We start from the raw sequence: 16,018 nt of genomic DNA, 5'->3' as shown, positions 1-16,018 counted from the left end.
CCTGCTGTGTACAAGTCTCCTGTCCGGCCGGAGGTTGGCGCAGGCGGCAGCGCTGTCTGGGCTCCTCATTGTCACCATCTGCTGCTGGGGGATCCGTCTTATTCCTGTACAGATCTCTCCCCGCAGCCGTAGATCTGTCAGGATGGCGGCACGGTCACCCGCGCAGTTGCTCTGTCTTGCGTTTACAGCTCACTTTCTGCTAGTACCATTTAGGTAACTGCTATTTTGGCGATTGCCGGGTATCGTGCGGAGCCTGCGGCAGAGGTGATGAAATGCTGCGAGCCGTCGTATAAATACTCGGCCTCCTGTTATTTACAGAGGAACCTCAAGTCACCTTTCCTTTATGACGATCATATGATCTGTGCAGCAGACGGCTGATATGTAATGCTTCCAGCTATAGGAAGAAGCCAGAGACGGACACCGTGTCCTGCAGCTGCACCTTAACCCTGTGTTTCTGAGGCCTATGGGTTATATATATATATCAGTACAGACCAAAAGTTTGGACACACCTCATCTAAAGATTTTTCTGTATTTTCATGACTATGAAAATTGTACATTCACACTGAAGGCATCAAAACTATGAATTACCACATGTGGAATTATATACTTAACAAAAAAGTGTGAAACAACTGAAAATATGTCTTATATTCTAGGGTCTTCACAGTAGCCACCTTTTGCTTTGATGACTGCTTTGCACACTCTTGGCATTCTCTTGATGAGCTTCAAGAGGTAGTCACCGGAAATGGTCTTCACTTCACAGGTGTGCCCTGTCAGGTTTAATAAGTGGGATTTCTTGCCTTATAAATGGGGTTGGGACCATCAGTTGTGTTGTGCAGAAGTCAGGTGGATACACAGCTGATAGTCCTACTGAATAGACTGTTAGCTGCTTTTTACTTGCCATAATACAAATTCTAAGTAAAGAAAAACGAGTGGCCATCATTACTTTAAGAAATTAAGGTCAGTCAGTGCGAAAAATTGGGCAAACTTTGAAAGTGTCCCCAAGTGCAGTTGCAAAAAACCATCAAGCTCTACAAAGAAACTGGCTCACATGAGGACCGCCCCAGGAAAGGAAGACCAAGAGTCACCTCTGCTTCTGAGGATAAGTTTATCTGAGTCACCAGCCTCAGAAATCGCAGGTTAACAGCAGCTCAGATTAGAGACCAGGTCAATGCCACACAGAGTTCTAGCAGCAGACACATCTCTGCAACAACTGTTAAGAGGAGACTTTGTGCAGCAGGCCTTCATGGTAAAATAGCTGCTAGGAAACCACTGCTAAGGACAGGCAACAAGCAGAAGAGACTTGTTTGGGCTAAAGAACACAAGGAATGGACATTAGACCAGTGGAAATCTGTGCTTTGGTCTGATGAGTCCAAATTTGAGATCTTTGGTTCCAACCACCGTGCCTTTGTGCGACGCAGAAAAGGTGAACGGATGGACTCTACATGCCTGGTTCCCACCGTGAAGCATGGAGGAGGAGGTGTGATGGTGTGGGGGGGCTTTGCTGGTGACACTGTTGGGGATTTATTCAAAATTGATGGCATACTGAACCAGCATGGCTACCACAGCATCTTGCAGCGGCATGCTATTCCATCCGGTTTGCGTTTAGTTGGACCATCATTTATTTTTCAACAGGACAATGACCCCAAACACCTCCAGGCTGTGTAAGGGCTATTTGACCAAGAAGGAGAGTGATGGGGGGCTACCCCAGATGACCTGGCCTCCACAGTCACCAGACTTGAACCCAATCGAGATGGTTTGGGGTGAGCTGGACCGCAGAGTGAAGGCAAAAGGGCCAACAAGTGCTAAGCATCTCTGGGAGCTCCTTCAAGATTGTTGGAAGACCATTTCCGGTGACTACCTCTTGAAGCTCATCAAGAGAATGCCAAGAGTGTGCAAAGCAGTCATCAAAGCAAAAGGGGGCTACTGTGAAGACCCTAGAATATAAGACATATTTTCAGTTGTTTCACACTTTTTTGTTAAGTATATAATTCCACATGTGGTAATTCATAGTTTTGATGCCTTCAGTGTGAATGTACAATTTTCATAGTCAAGAAAATACAGAAAAATCTTTAAATGAGAAGGTGTGTCCAAACTTTTGGTCTGTACTAACTATATATATATATATATATATATATATATATATATATATATATATATATATATATATATATATATATATATATGTAATGTATATATATATATATGTAATGTATATATATATATATATATATGTAATGTATATGTATATGTACCTGGGCGAGCCGACAGCTAAGGGGTCCGCACACCGTGTCCCCTGGTCGTAATATGATGAAATATATATACCCTCCAGAGCTGCACTCACTATTCTGCTGGTGCAGTCACTGTGTACATACATTACATTACTGATCCTGAGTTACCTCCTGTATTATACTCCAGAGCTGCACTCACTATTCTGCTGGTGCAGTCACTGTGTACATACATTACATTACTGATCCTGAGTTACCTCCTGTATTATACCCCAGAGCTGCGCTCACTATTCTGCTGGTGCAGTCACTGTGTACATACATTACATTACTGATCCTGAGTTACCTCCTGTATTATACCCCAGAGCTGCGCTCACTATTCTGCTGGTGCAGTCACTGTGTACATACATTACTGATCCTGAGTTACATCCTGTATTATACTCCAGAGCTGCACTCACTATTCTGCTGGTGCAGTCACTGTGTACATACATTACATTACTGATCCTGAGTCACATCCTGTATTATACTCCAGAGCTGCACTCACTATTCTGCTGGTGCAGTCACTGTGTACATACATTACATTACTGATCCTGAGTTACCTCCTGTATTATACCCCAGAGCTGCGCTCACTATTCTGCTGGTGCAGTCACTGTGTACATACATTACATTACTGATCCTGAGTTACCTCCTGTATTATACCCCAGAGCTGCGCTCACTATTCTGCTTCTTCCAGCAGTTCCTGCTTGCTCAGGTGCTGTCCACCTGCATGATGACTGTGTCCAGTAACCTGCGGCGTGCTGACTGTCTCCAGTAACCTGCGGCGTGCTGGCTGTCTCCAGTAACCTGCGGCGTGCTGACTGTGTCCAGTAACCTGCGGCGTGCTGACTGTGTCCAGTAACCTGCGGCGTGCTGACTGTGTCCAGTAACCTGCGGCGTGCTGACTGTCTCCAGTAACCTGCGGCGTGCTGACTGTCTCCAGTAACCTGCGGCGTGCTGGCTGTCTCCAGTAACCTGCGGCGTGCTGGCTGTGTCCAGTAACCTGCGGCGTGCTGACTGTCTCCAGTAACCTGCGGCGTGCTGACTGTCTCCAGTAACCTGCGGCGTGCTGGCTGTCTCCAGTAACCTGCGGCGTGCTGGCTGTCTCCAGTAACCTGCGGCGTGCTGGCTGTCTCCAGTAACCTGCGGCGTGCTGGCTGTCTCCAGTAACCTGCGGCTTGCTGACTGTCTCCAGTAACCTGCGGCTTGCTGACTGTCTCCAGTAACCTGCGGCTTGCTGACTGTCTCCAGTAACCTGCGGCGTGCTGACTGTCTCCAGTAACCTGCGGCGTGCTGGCTGTCTCCAGTAACCTGCGGCGTGCTGACTGTCTCCAGTAACCTGCGGCGTGCTGACTGTCTCCAGTAACCTGCGGCGTGCTGACTGTCTCCAGTAACCTGCGGCGTGCTGGCTGTCTCCAGTAACCTGCGGCGTGCTGACTGTGTCCAGTAACCTGCGGCGTGCTGACTGTGTCCAGTAACCTGCGGCGTGCTGACTGTGTCCAGTAACCTGCGGCGTGCTGGCTGTCTCCAGTAACCTGCGGCGTGCTGGCTGTCTCCAGTAACCTGCGGCGTGCTGGCTGTCTCCAGTAACCTGCGGCGTGCTGGCTGTCTCCAGTAACCTGCGGCGTGCTGGCTGTCTCCAGTAACCTGCGGCGTGCTGACTGTCTCCAGTAACCTGCGGCGTGCTGACTGTCTCCAGTAACCTGCGGCGTGCTGACTGTCTCCAGTAACCTGCGGCGTGCTGACTGTCTCCAGTAACCTGCGGCGTGCTGACTGTCTCCAGTAACCTGCGGCGTGCTGACTGTCTCCAGTAACCTGCGGCATGCTGACTGTCTCCAGTAACCTGCGGCATGCTGACTGTCTCCAGTAACCTGTGCACGTGGCTGATGGTCGGGAGCGGCGGTGTCGTGTTGGTGACGCACATCTGCTTGTGGTTCACATTCCTCACGTTGCGCTCGTGTAACCTGAGCAGGCGGCTCGGTGTCTCCCCCTCCTGGTGGCGGCTCGGTGTCCTGGAGATGTTTGTGTCGCCACATGTAGTGGACGGTTTGCGGTCACATCGGATATTTAACCCCTGACGATCCGCCAGCTCCAGATAGCGCAGCGTGTAAATGCAGCTTGAGTCCAGGTGCAAACTGAAAATGCTTTCTACTCCAGTCACAGCCAGAGCTGCATTCACAATGAAGCATGGAATGACTTAGGAGCTGGAGTTTGGTGCCTGATGGTGTCGTCTTATCGCACTGAGGCAGTCCCGGCGCTCGGCTCCTTAGATCTGAATTCTGACTATGGATGTTATTCTGCGCCAATTGTGATCGAGTTTATATGAAGAGAACTAAAGCTGCCGTCGTCTTTGTGGACTTGGTGCTGTGTAGCACTGTATGGCGGTATTATTGGGGATCGCATGGTCCCGGGTGCTGCATAGCACTGTATGGCGGTATTATGGGGGATCGCATGGTCCCGGGTGCTGTGTAGCACTATGGCGGTATTATGGGGGAGCGCATGGTCCCGGGTGCTGCGTAGCACTGTATGGCGGTATTATGGGGGATCGCATGGTCCCAGGTGCTGCGTAGCACTGTATGGCGGTATTATGCGGGAGCGCATGGTCCCAGGTGCTGTGTAGCACTGTATGGCGGTATTATGCGGGAGCGCATGGTCCCAGGTGCTGTGTAGCACTGTATGGCGGTATTATGTGGGAGCGCATGGTCCCAGGTGCTGTGTAGCACTGTATGGCGGTATTATGTGGGAGCGCATGGTCTCGGGTGCTGCGTAGCACTGTATGGCGGTATTATGGGGAATCACATGATCCTGGGTGCTGTGTAGCACTCTATGGCGGTATTATGGGGGATCGCATGGTCCCAGGTGCTGCGTAGCACTGTATGGTGGCATTATGGGGGAGCGCATGGTCCTGGGTGCTGCGTAGCACTGTATGGCGGTATTATGGGGGATTGCATAGTCCCGGGAGCTGTGTAGCACGGTATGGCTGTATTATGGTGAAGCGTATGGTCCGGGATGCATACTGTGTGGTGGTAGTTAAGCACGATGTGGCAGTATTACATGGTTCTGCTTTTTAGAATCACAGTATGTGGTGGTGTTATCTCAGCACGATATGGCGGGACATCATGTGCCACTTTCCTACGGTAATCTGTTTTCTTTGCTCCTACCAGCAGCACAATAGTTGATGGATTCTCATCATTCCTCATCTCTTTTCTCCATGATGATAGATCTGGAGAATGGAGATCACTTCCCTCCTGGGAGGAATCGGAGACTGTTAGGGATGACCTCACTCCCATCACAAAGCGGGAATTCTGGAGAAATTGTCAGTAAGGACGGTGTCAGGGAGGAAGAGCGCGGGTGATGACGAGGCGAGGGTGATGACGAGGCGAGGAAGATGACGAGGCGAGGGTGATGACGAGGCGAGGGTGATGACGAGGCGAGGGTGATGACGAGGCGAGGAAGATGACGAGGCGAGGGTGATGACGAGGCGAGGAAGATGACGAGGCGAGGAAGATGACGAGGCGAGGGTGATGACGAGGCGAGGGTGATGACGAGGCGAGGGTGATGACGAGGCGAGGAAGATGACGAGGCGAGGGTGATGACGAGGCGAGGATGATGACGAGGCGAGGGTGATGACGAGGCGAGGGTGATGACGAGGCGAGGGTGATGACGAGGCGAGGGTGATGACGAGGCGAGGGTGATGACGAGGCGAGGGTGATGACGAGGCGAGGGTGATGACGAGGCGAGGGTGATGACGAGGCGAGGGTGATGACGAGGCGAGGATGATGACGAGGCGAGGATGATGACGAGGCCAGAGCTCCTTGTAGATCTGGCAGGTGTTAGTCAGGAACACATGGGTTTATGAGGCCCTATGATCCAGAGGAGAAGGCGAGACCCTGGGGGGATTTGACCGTTCATGTCGGCAGCACATGGTCATGTAACCTGGACATGTGCTGCCGATAACATGATTGTCTGTGTACAGCCATCTTATTACCGCTGTTGTCTGCGCCGAGGAGCGCGGTCGCGGTATAACTGGGCCGTTAGCCAGTCACTGATCAGATGGCAGGTGGCCGATCCTCAGTAGGTGAACATCTGTGGTCAGCTCACCCAAAAGGGGCCATCGCCCCAATCCACGAGGTCAGAGGACAGGCCGTCTCATTCCAGCAGACTTACACTGAGAGCATTAGACAAGCACCTGCCCAAAAAGATGGACATGTGAGAGATGTGGCCCCTCAGGGGCGATGGGTTCAAGACTGATATTGGTAATCCACGGGCTGAACATCAGGCGGAGCAGATCTGCTCGATCTTGCCGTGCCCGACCCTGCCACATAGTTTGGTGGTTTCAGACCTGTGATGAGGATCTGATTGACCAAAGAGCCAACCAGATACCTCTGCAGGCCATCAGATTGCTTGTCTCTAGATCCTTGAGGAGTGGACGGCCCCGAGACACTGATTCAATGGTCAAAGTCTTCAGAAAAATATCCTGAACTCCTCTGGGTTAGGAATATAGTGACCTCTATGGCCAGAGTGGAGACTGGAGGGAATATGTAGCCCACCTGAGCCTTGGAGGTACAGAACGGGCATCCACTGCCAAGAGATGGGCCTTCTGCAGAAAGCCGAGGAATGTCTCCAGCTTGGCACTGGTGGCCATGAGATCGATCTGTGCCACCTAACCTTAAGGTCTCTGCCCCTCTTGGTGGTGCCTGTATTGCTGCTGGCTGTAACCTCAGTATAGTCTGTGCCCTTTCTGGCGCCTGTATTGCTGCCGGCTGTAACCTCAGTATAGTCTGTGCCCTTTCTGGTGCCTGTATTGCTGCCGGCTGCATCCTCAGTATAGTCTGTGCCTTTTCTGGCGCCTGTATTGCTGCCGGCTGCATCCTCAGTATAGTCTGCTCCCTTTCTGGCGCCTGTATTGCTGCCGGCTGTATCCTCAGTATAGTCTGTGCACTCTCTGGGTCCTGTATTGCTGCCGGCTGTATCCTCAGTATAGTCTGTGCCCTTTCTGGCGCCTGTATTGCTGCCGGCTGTAACCTCAGTATAGTCTGTGCCCTTTCTGGCGCCTGTATTGCTGCCGGCTGTAACCTCAGTATAGTCTGCTCCCTTTCTGGCGCCTGTATTGCTGCCGGCTGTATCCTCAGTATAGTCTGTGCCCTTTCTGGCACCTGTATTGCTGCCGGCTGTATCCTCAGTATAGTCTGTGCCCTTTCTGGTGCCTGTATTGCTGTCGGCTGTAACCTCAGTATAGTCTGTGCACTCTCTGGTGCCAGTATTGCTGCCGGCTGTAACTTCAGTATAGTCTGTGCCCTTTCTGGCGCCTGTATTGCTGCCGGCTGTATCCTCAGTATAGTCTGTGCCCTTTCTGGCGCCTGTATTGCTGCCGGCTGTAACCTCAGTATAGTCTGCTCCCTTTCTGGCGCCTGTATTGCTGCCGGCTGTATCCTCAGTATAGTCTGTGCCCTTTCTGGCACCTGTATTGCTGCCGGCTGTATCCTCAGTATAGTCTGTGCCCTTTCTGGTGCCTGTATTGCTGCCGGCTGTAACCTCAGTATAGTCTGTGCACTCTCTGGTGCCAGTATTGCTGCCGGCTGTAACCTCAGTATAGTCTGTGCACTCTCTGGGTCCTGTATTACTGCCGGCTGTATCTTCAGTATAGTCTGTGCCCTTTCTGGCGCCTGTATTGCTGCCGGCTGTAACCTCAGTATAGTCTGTGTCCTTTCTGGTGCCTGTATTGCTGCCGGCTGTATTTTCAGTATAGTCTGTGCCCTTTCTGGTGCCTGTATTGCTGCTGGCTGTATCCTCAGAATAGTCTGTGCCCTTTCTGGCGCCTGTATTGCTGCCGGCTGTAACCTCAGTATAGTCTGTGCCCTTTCTGCTGACTGTATTGCTGCCGGCTGTATCCTCCGTATAGTCTGTGCCCTTTCTGGCGCCTGTATTGCTGCCGGCTGTAACCTCAGTATAGTCTGTGTACTCTCTGGGTCCTGTATTGCTGCCGGCTGTATCCTCAGTATAGTCTGTGCCCTTTCTGGCGCCTGTATTGCTGCAGGCTGTATCCTCAGTATAGTCTGTGCCCTTTCTGGCGCCTGTATTGCTGCTGGCTGTATCCTCAGTATAGTCTGTGCACTCTCTGGCTCCTGTATTACTGCCGGCTGTATCCTCAGTCTGTGCTCTCTCTGGGTCCTGTATTATTGCCGGCTGTATCCTCAGTATAGTCTGTGCCCTTTCTGGCACCTGTATTGCTGCCGGCTGTATCCTCAGTATAGTCTGTGCACTCTCTGGGTCCTGTATTGCTGCCGGCTGTAACCTCAGTATAGTCTGTGCCCTATCTGGCGCCTGTATTGCTGCCGGCTGTATCCTCAGTATAGTCTGTGCCCTTTCTGGTGCCTGTATTGCTGCCGGCTGAATCCTCAGTATAGTCTGTGCCCTTTCTGGCGCCTGTATTGCTGCCGGCTGTAACCTCAGTATAGTCTGTGCAATTTCTGGCGCCTGTATAGCTGCCGGCTGTATCCTCAGTATAGTCTGTGCCCTTTCTGGTGCCTGTATTGCTGCCGGCTGAATCCTCAGTATAGTCTGTGCCCTTTCTGGCGCCTGTATTGCTGCCGGCTGTAACCTCAGTATAGTCTGTGCCCTTTCTGGCGCCTGTATTGCTGCCGGCTGTAACCTCAGTATAGTCTGTGCAATTTCTGGCGCCTGTATAGCTGCCGGCTGTATCCTCAGTATAGTCTGTGCCCTTTCTGGTGCCTGTATTGCTGCCGGCTGAATCCTCAGTATAGTCTGTGCCCTTTCTGGCGCCTGTATTGCTGCCGGCTGTAACCTCAGTATAGTCTGTGCACTTTCTGGCGCCTGTATAGCTGCCGGCTGTATCCTCAGTATAGTCTGTGTCCTTTCTGGTGCCTGTATTGCTGCCGGCTGTATCTTCAGTATAGTCTGTGCCCTTTCTGACTCCTGTATTGCTGCTGGCTGTATCCTCAGAATAGTCTGTGCCCTATCTGGCGCCTGTATTGCTGCCGGCTGTATCCTCAGTATAGTCTGTGCACTCTCTGGGTCCTGTATTGCTGCCGGCTGTAACCTCACTATAGTCTGTGCCCTTTCTGGTGCCTGTATTGCTGCCGGCTGTATCCTCAAAAAAACAAGCAATGTGAACTGAGGTCTAAGATGGTAGACATGCAAGAAATAGGAGCATGTTCACACTAGCAAAAAGAAGCAAAACCTACAATATATCTCATACCCTACCATCATTATATATAAATGTAAAGCAAAGTTGCATAATAAATATAGGGTACTTAGTGAACTATTTTTGATCAAAAAAAGTATACAAGCCGTCCCACCAGCGGCAAGGTGACCCTAAATTGGAACGGTACCTATACTGCCTATATTAAAAACCTTACTGTATATCAAAGTTGAAGTAATGCATATAAAAGGGTAGACAAATAGGACCGGGTCCCAACTCCAGACCACCTAGGCCCGTGGTAAGCTACATATATACTAATCAGCTCAACAAAGGGGATGCCACACCCTTAAATTGCACAGAATGCAAACAAGACAAAAAACCAAGCAATGTGAACTGAGGTCTAAGATGGTAGACATACAAGAAATAGGTACCGTCCCAATTTAGGGTCACCTTGCCGCTGGTGGGACGGCTTGTATACTTTTTTTGATCAAAAATAGTTCACTAAGTACCCTATATTTATTATGCAACTTTGCTTTACATTTATATATAATGATGGTAGGGTATGAGATATATTTTTGTCTTTTGTAGGTTTTGCGGCTGTATCCTCAGTATAGTCTGTGCCCTATCTGGCGCCTGTATTGCTGCCGGCTGTAACCTCAGTATAGTCTCTGCCCCTCTTGGTGGTGCCTGTATTGCTGCCGGCTGTATCCTCAGTATAGTCTGTGCCCTTTCTGGTGCCTGTATTGCTGCCGGCTGTAACCTCAGTATAGTCTGTGCCCTTTCTGGCGCCTGTATTGCTGCCGGCTGTACACTCAGTATAGTCTGTGCACTCTCTGGGTCCTGTACTGCTGCCGGCTGCATCCTCAGTCTGTGCACTCTCTGGGTCCTGTATTATTGCCGGCTGTATCTTCAGTATAGTCTGTGCCCTTTCTGGCGCCTGTATTGCTGCCGGCTGTATCCTCAGTATAGTCTGTGCCCTATCAGGCGCCTGTATTGCTGCCGGCTGTAACCTCAGTATAGTCTGTGCACTTTCTGGCGCCTGTATTGCTGCTGGCTGTATCCTCAGTATAGTCTGTGCCCTTTCTGACTCCTGTATTGCTGCTGGCTGTATCCTCAGAATAGTCTGTGCCCTATCTGGCGCCTGTATTGCTGCCGGCTGTAACCTCAGTATAGTCTGTGCCCTTTCTGCTGACTGTATTGCTGCCGGCTGTATCCTCCATATAGTCTGTGCCCTTTCTGGCGCCTGTATTGCTGCCGGCTGTATCTTCAGTATAGTCTGTGCCCTTTCTGGCGCCTGTATTGCTGCCGGCTGTATCCTCAGTATAGTCTGTGCACTCTCTGGCTCCTGTATTGCTGCCGGCTGTATCCTCAGTCTGTGCTCTCTCTGGGTCCTGTATTATTGCCGGCTGTATCCTCAGTATAGTCTGTGCCCTTTCTGGCGCCTGTATTGCTGCCGGCTGTAACCTCAGTATAGTCTGTGTACTTTCTGGCGCCTGTATTGCTGCCGGCTGTATCCTCAGTATAGTCTGTGTCCTTTCTGGCGCCTGTATTGCTGCTGGCTGTATCCTCAGTATAGTCTGTGTCCTTTCTGGTGCCTGTATTGCTGCCGGCTGTATCTTCAGTATAGTCTGTGCCCTTTCTGGCGCCTGTATTGCTGCCGGCTGTAACCTCAGTATAGTCTGTGTACTCTCTAGGTCCTGTATTGCTGCTGGCTGTATCGTCAGTATAGTCTGTGCCCTTTCTGGCGCCTGTATTGCTGCCGTCTGTATCCTCAGTATAGTCTGTGCCCTTTCTGGCGCCTGTATTTCTGCTGGCCCTATCCTCAGAATAGTCTGTGCACTCTCTGGGTCCTGTATTACTGCCGGCAGTATCCTCAGTCTGTGCACTCTCTGGGTCCTGTATTATTGCCGGCTGTATCTTCAGTATAGTCTGTGCACTTTCTGGCGCCTGTGATGCTGCCGGCTGTAACCTCAGTATAGTCTGTGCCCTTTCTGGCGCCTGTATTGCTGCCGGCTGTATCCTCAGTATAGTCTGTGCACTCTCTGGCTCCTGTATTGCTGCCGGCTGTATCCTCAGTCTGTGCTCTCTCTGGGTCCTGTATTATTGCCGGCTGTATCCTCAGTATAGTCTGTGCCCTTTCTGGCACCTGTATTGCTGCCGGTTGTATCCTTAGTATAGTCTGTGCACTTTCTGGGTCCTGTATTGCTGCCGGCTGTGTCCTCAGTATAGTCTGTGCCCTTTCTGGCCCCCTTATTGCTGCCGGCTGTATCCTCAGTATAGTCTGTGCCCTTTTTGACTCCCGTATTTCTGCCGGCTGTATCCTCAGTATAGTCTATGCCCTTTCTCGTGCCTGTATTGCTGCTGGCTGTAACCTTGGTATAGTCTGTGCCCTTTCTGGCGCCTGTATTGCTGCTGGCTGTATCCTCAGTCTGTGCACTCTCTGGGTCCTGTATTGCTGCCGGCTGTATCCTCAGTATAGTCTGTGCTCTATCTGGCGCCTGTATTGCTGCCGGCTGTAACCTCAGTATAGTCTATGCCCTTTCTCGTGTCTGTATTGCTGCTGGCTGTAACCTTGGTATAGTCTGTGCACTCTCTGGGTCCTGTATTGCTGTCCTCAGTATAGTCTGTGCCCTTTTTGGCGCCTGTATTTCTGCTGGCTGTGTCCTCAGTATAGTCTGTGCCCTTTCTGACGCCTGTATTTCTGCCGGCTGTGTCCTCAGTATAGTCTGTGCCCTTTCTGACGCCTGTATTTCTGCCAGCTGTGTCCTCAGTATAGTCTGTGCCCTTTCTGGCGCCTGTATTGCTGCCGGCTGTGTCCTCAGTATAGTCTGTGCCCTTTCTGGCGCCTGTATTGCTGCCGGCTGTGTCCTCAGTATAGTCTGTGCCCTTTCTGGCGCCTGTATTGCTGCCGGCTGTGTCCTCAGTATAGTCTGTGCCCTTTCTGGTGCCTGTATTGCTGCTGGCTGTATCCTCAGTATAGTCTGTGCCCTTTCTGGCGCCTGTATTGCTGCCGGCTGTGTCCTCAGTATAGTCTGTGCCCTTTTTGACGCCTGTATTGCTGCCGGCTGTGTCCTCAGTATAGTCTGTGCCCTTTCTGGCGCCTGTATTGCTGCCGGCTGTGTCCTCAGTATAGTCTGTGCCCTTTCTGACGCCTGTATTTCTGCCGGCTGTGTCCTCAGTATAGTCTGTGCCCTTTCTGGCGCCTGTATTGCTGCCGGCTGTGTCCTCAGTATAGTCTGTGCCCTTTCTGGCGCCTGTATTGCTGCCGGTTGTGTCTTCAGTATAGTCTGTGCCCTTTCTGGCGCCTGTATTGCTGCCGGCTGTATCCTCAGAATAGTCTGTGCCCTTTCTGGCGCCTGTATTGCTGCCGGCTGTGTCCTCAGTATAGTCTGTGCCCTTTCTGACGCCTGTATTTCTGCCGGCTGTGTCCTCAGTATAGTCTGTGCCCTTTCTGGCGCCTGTATTGCTGCCGGTTGTGTCTTCAGTATAGTCTGTGCCCTTTCTGGCGCCTGTATTGCTGCCGGCTGTGTCCTCAGTATAGTCTGTGCCCTTTCTGGCGCCTGTATTGCTGCCGGCTGTATCCTCAGTATAGTCTGTGCCCTTTCTGGCGCCTGTATTGCTGCCGGCTGTGTCCTCAGTATAGTCTGTGCCCTTTCTGACGCCTGTATTGCTGCCGGCTGTGTCCTCAGTATAGTCTGTGCCCTTTCTGACGCCTGTATTGCTGCCGGCTGTGTTCTCAGATTGTCATATTTATTATGCCCCTTCTGTCAGAAGTAATGGTGGATCTTTGCTGAAATGATCGAACCGGTGCTACCGATGATACAAGTGACTTGTCAGCCTGCAGTACCCGACGTCTGAGTGGCCTTGTGCATTTTCTGTCCTTTTTTCGGGTGTACGCAGCTTTTCCATCTTACAGTCATATTCCCTGACTCTCCGTTCTCCTTGGCGCTTTCTTTTATTTCTCACCCTAAATGGTTAATTACTGAACCCTTAATAAAACCCTCCAGCAGAACGTGGAGAGACAGATCGTCATCACTGAGCAGCAGAATAATTCACCACGGTGGAGATAAATCCTTGTGAGCGGAGACCCCGGTGATGGAGGGCAGCATCCTCACCTGTTGCGACATTTTGGGGGTCGCCCCTTTCTCGTATTCACTGCCCTTCTCTCTTGGATTGCCTCATGGACTGATTTAACCCTTCACTTACCTGACTGATCTGCCTCTGATTCCTGACCCCGGCTAACCTGACGATGTCCCCGCCGGCAGATTTTATTCCTGTCCTGTCTGGTTCTGACCCAGTTAGACGACTTCTCTACTGCCAACTAGCAGCTCCTCTGTGGCTGATACCAGAGAATAGTAGAACGCATCCACCTGTCCTGTGGTCATTGTGCTCATTGGTCGTGGTGATGACTTGAATCTGATCTTCCAGTGAGCAGCACCGGCGTCATCAGCAGACAACAAAGTCTCCTCCATCTGCGCCTCTCAGGAGAGTCAGGCATCCTGGCGGGTGACATCATGGTGGAGGTCCTGGCACAGCGGGGAGTCGTCACTATGTCCCAGCGTATCTATGACTGATTGCCTGAATATGTTACTGCCGGGAACCCGACTACTCCCAGCCGTCCACATGGCTGCCCAATAGTCACTGGAGGCAGCACATAGCAGGGGTGACACATGCACCATGAATCCATCACCACCCTCACTGCCCGGAGAGTACGCGGACTACTCCACCTAACGTGGACAATGAGGCTGGGAATCAATCACATACAACAATGTTAACTAAAATCCACTAATACATCAACTGTCATGCTCCAGTCACCTCCAGAGCTGCAGTCACTATTCTGCTGTTATATAATTTCTTATCCTCCAGTCACCTCCAGAGCTGCAGTCACTATTCTGCTGTTATATAATTTCTTATCCTCCAGTCACCTCCAGAGCTGCAGTTACTATTCTGCTGTTACATTGTGTCTTATGCTCCAGTCACCTCCAGAGCTGCAGTCACTATTTTGCTGTTACATCATGTCTTATCCTTCAGTCACCTCCAGAGCTGCACTCACTATTCTGCTGTTACATTGTGCCTTATCCTCCAGTCACCTCCAGAGCTGCAGTCACTATTCTGCTGTTACATTGTGTCTTATCCTCTAGTCACCTCCAGAGCTGCAGTCACTATTCTGCTGTTACATCATGTCTTATCATCCAGTCACCTCCAGAGCTGCACTCACTATTCTGCTGTTACATTGTGCCTTATCCTCCAGTCACCTCCAGAGCTGCAGTCACTATTCTGCTGTTACATTGTCTTATCCTCCAGTCACCTCCAGAGCTGCAGTCACTATTCTGCTGTTACATCATGTCTTATCATCCAGTCACCTCCAGAGCTGCACTCACTATTCTGCTGATTCATTGTGCCTTATCCTTCAGTCACCTCCAGAGCTGCAGTCACTATTGTGCTGTTACATTGTGTCTTATCCTCCAGTCACTATTCTGCTGTTACATCATGTCTTATCATCCAGTCACCTCCAGAGCTGCACTCACTATTCTGCTGTTACATTGTGCCTTATCCTCCAGTCACCTCCAGAGCTGCACTCACTATTCTGCTGTTACATTGTGTCTTATCCTCTAGTCACCTCCAGAGCTGCAGTCACTATTCTGCTGTTACATCATGTCTTATCATCCAGTCACCTCCAGAGCTGCACTCACTATTCTGCTGTTACATTGTGCCTTATCCTCCAGTCACCTCCAGAGCTGCAGTCACTATTCTGCTGTTACATTGTCTTATCCTCCAGTCACCTCCAGAGCTGCAGTCACTATTCTGCTGTTACATCATGTCTTATGATCCAGTCACCTCCAGAGCTGCACTCACTATTCTGCTGTTTCATTGTGCCTTATCCTTCAGTCACCTCCAGAGCTGCAGTCACTATTGTGCTGTTACATTGTGTCTTATCCTCCAGTCACTATTCTGCTGTTACATCATGTCTTATCATCCAGTCACCTCCAGAGCTGCACTCACTATTCTGCTGTTACATTGTGCCTTATCCTCCAGTCACCTCCAGAGCTGCAGTCACTATTCTGCTGTTACATTGTATCTTATCCTCTAGTTACCTCCAGAGCTGCGGCCACTATTCTACTGTTACATCTTGAGTGTAGTGTATGATGGGTGTAGTAGTTCCCTCGTGCACAGCTGTGGATGACTCTGCAGGGTTTGCTGCTGTGTTCGGAGCAGCTGTGAGTCTGCATTTCTTTACATCTGCCATTTATAAGAGAGGGAGGGAACAGCTGCAGCTCCGCCGCCCCGACCCAGATGTAACCCACAGTCACGCTGGTCCAGACAGGAACTTGTACACAGCAGAGCTACGAGACGCCCAGAGCACCGGAGACCCCAGTGTTCAGCGAGGACCCCAACCAAATCTGCACCGGAGACCCCAGTGTACAGCGAGGACCTCAGCCAAAGCTGCACTGGAGATCCCAGCATACAGCGAGCACCCCAACCAAATCTGCACCGGAGACCCCAGCATACAGCGAGGACCCCAGTGTACAGCAGAGACCCCATTGTTCAGTGAGGACCCCAACGAAAGCCGCCCCGGAGACCCCAGCATCCAGCGAAG

Source organism: Phyllobates terribilis, unplaced genomic scaffold (assembly GCF_046119375.1).
Source record: "Phyllobates terribilis strain yellow unplaced genomic scaffold, ASM4611937v1 Scaffold_14__1_contigs__length_39327217, whole genome shotgun sequence".
NCBI lineage: Eukaryota > Metazoa > Chordata > Amphibia > Anura > Dendrobatidae > Phyllobates > Phyllobates terribilis.
This window is presented reverse-complemented; position numbering follows the sequence as displayed.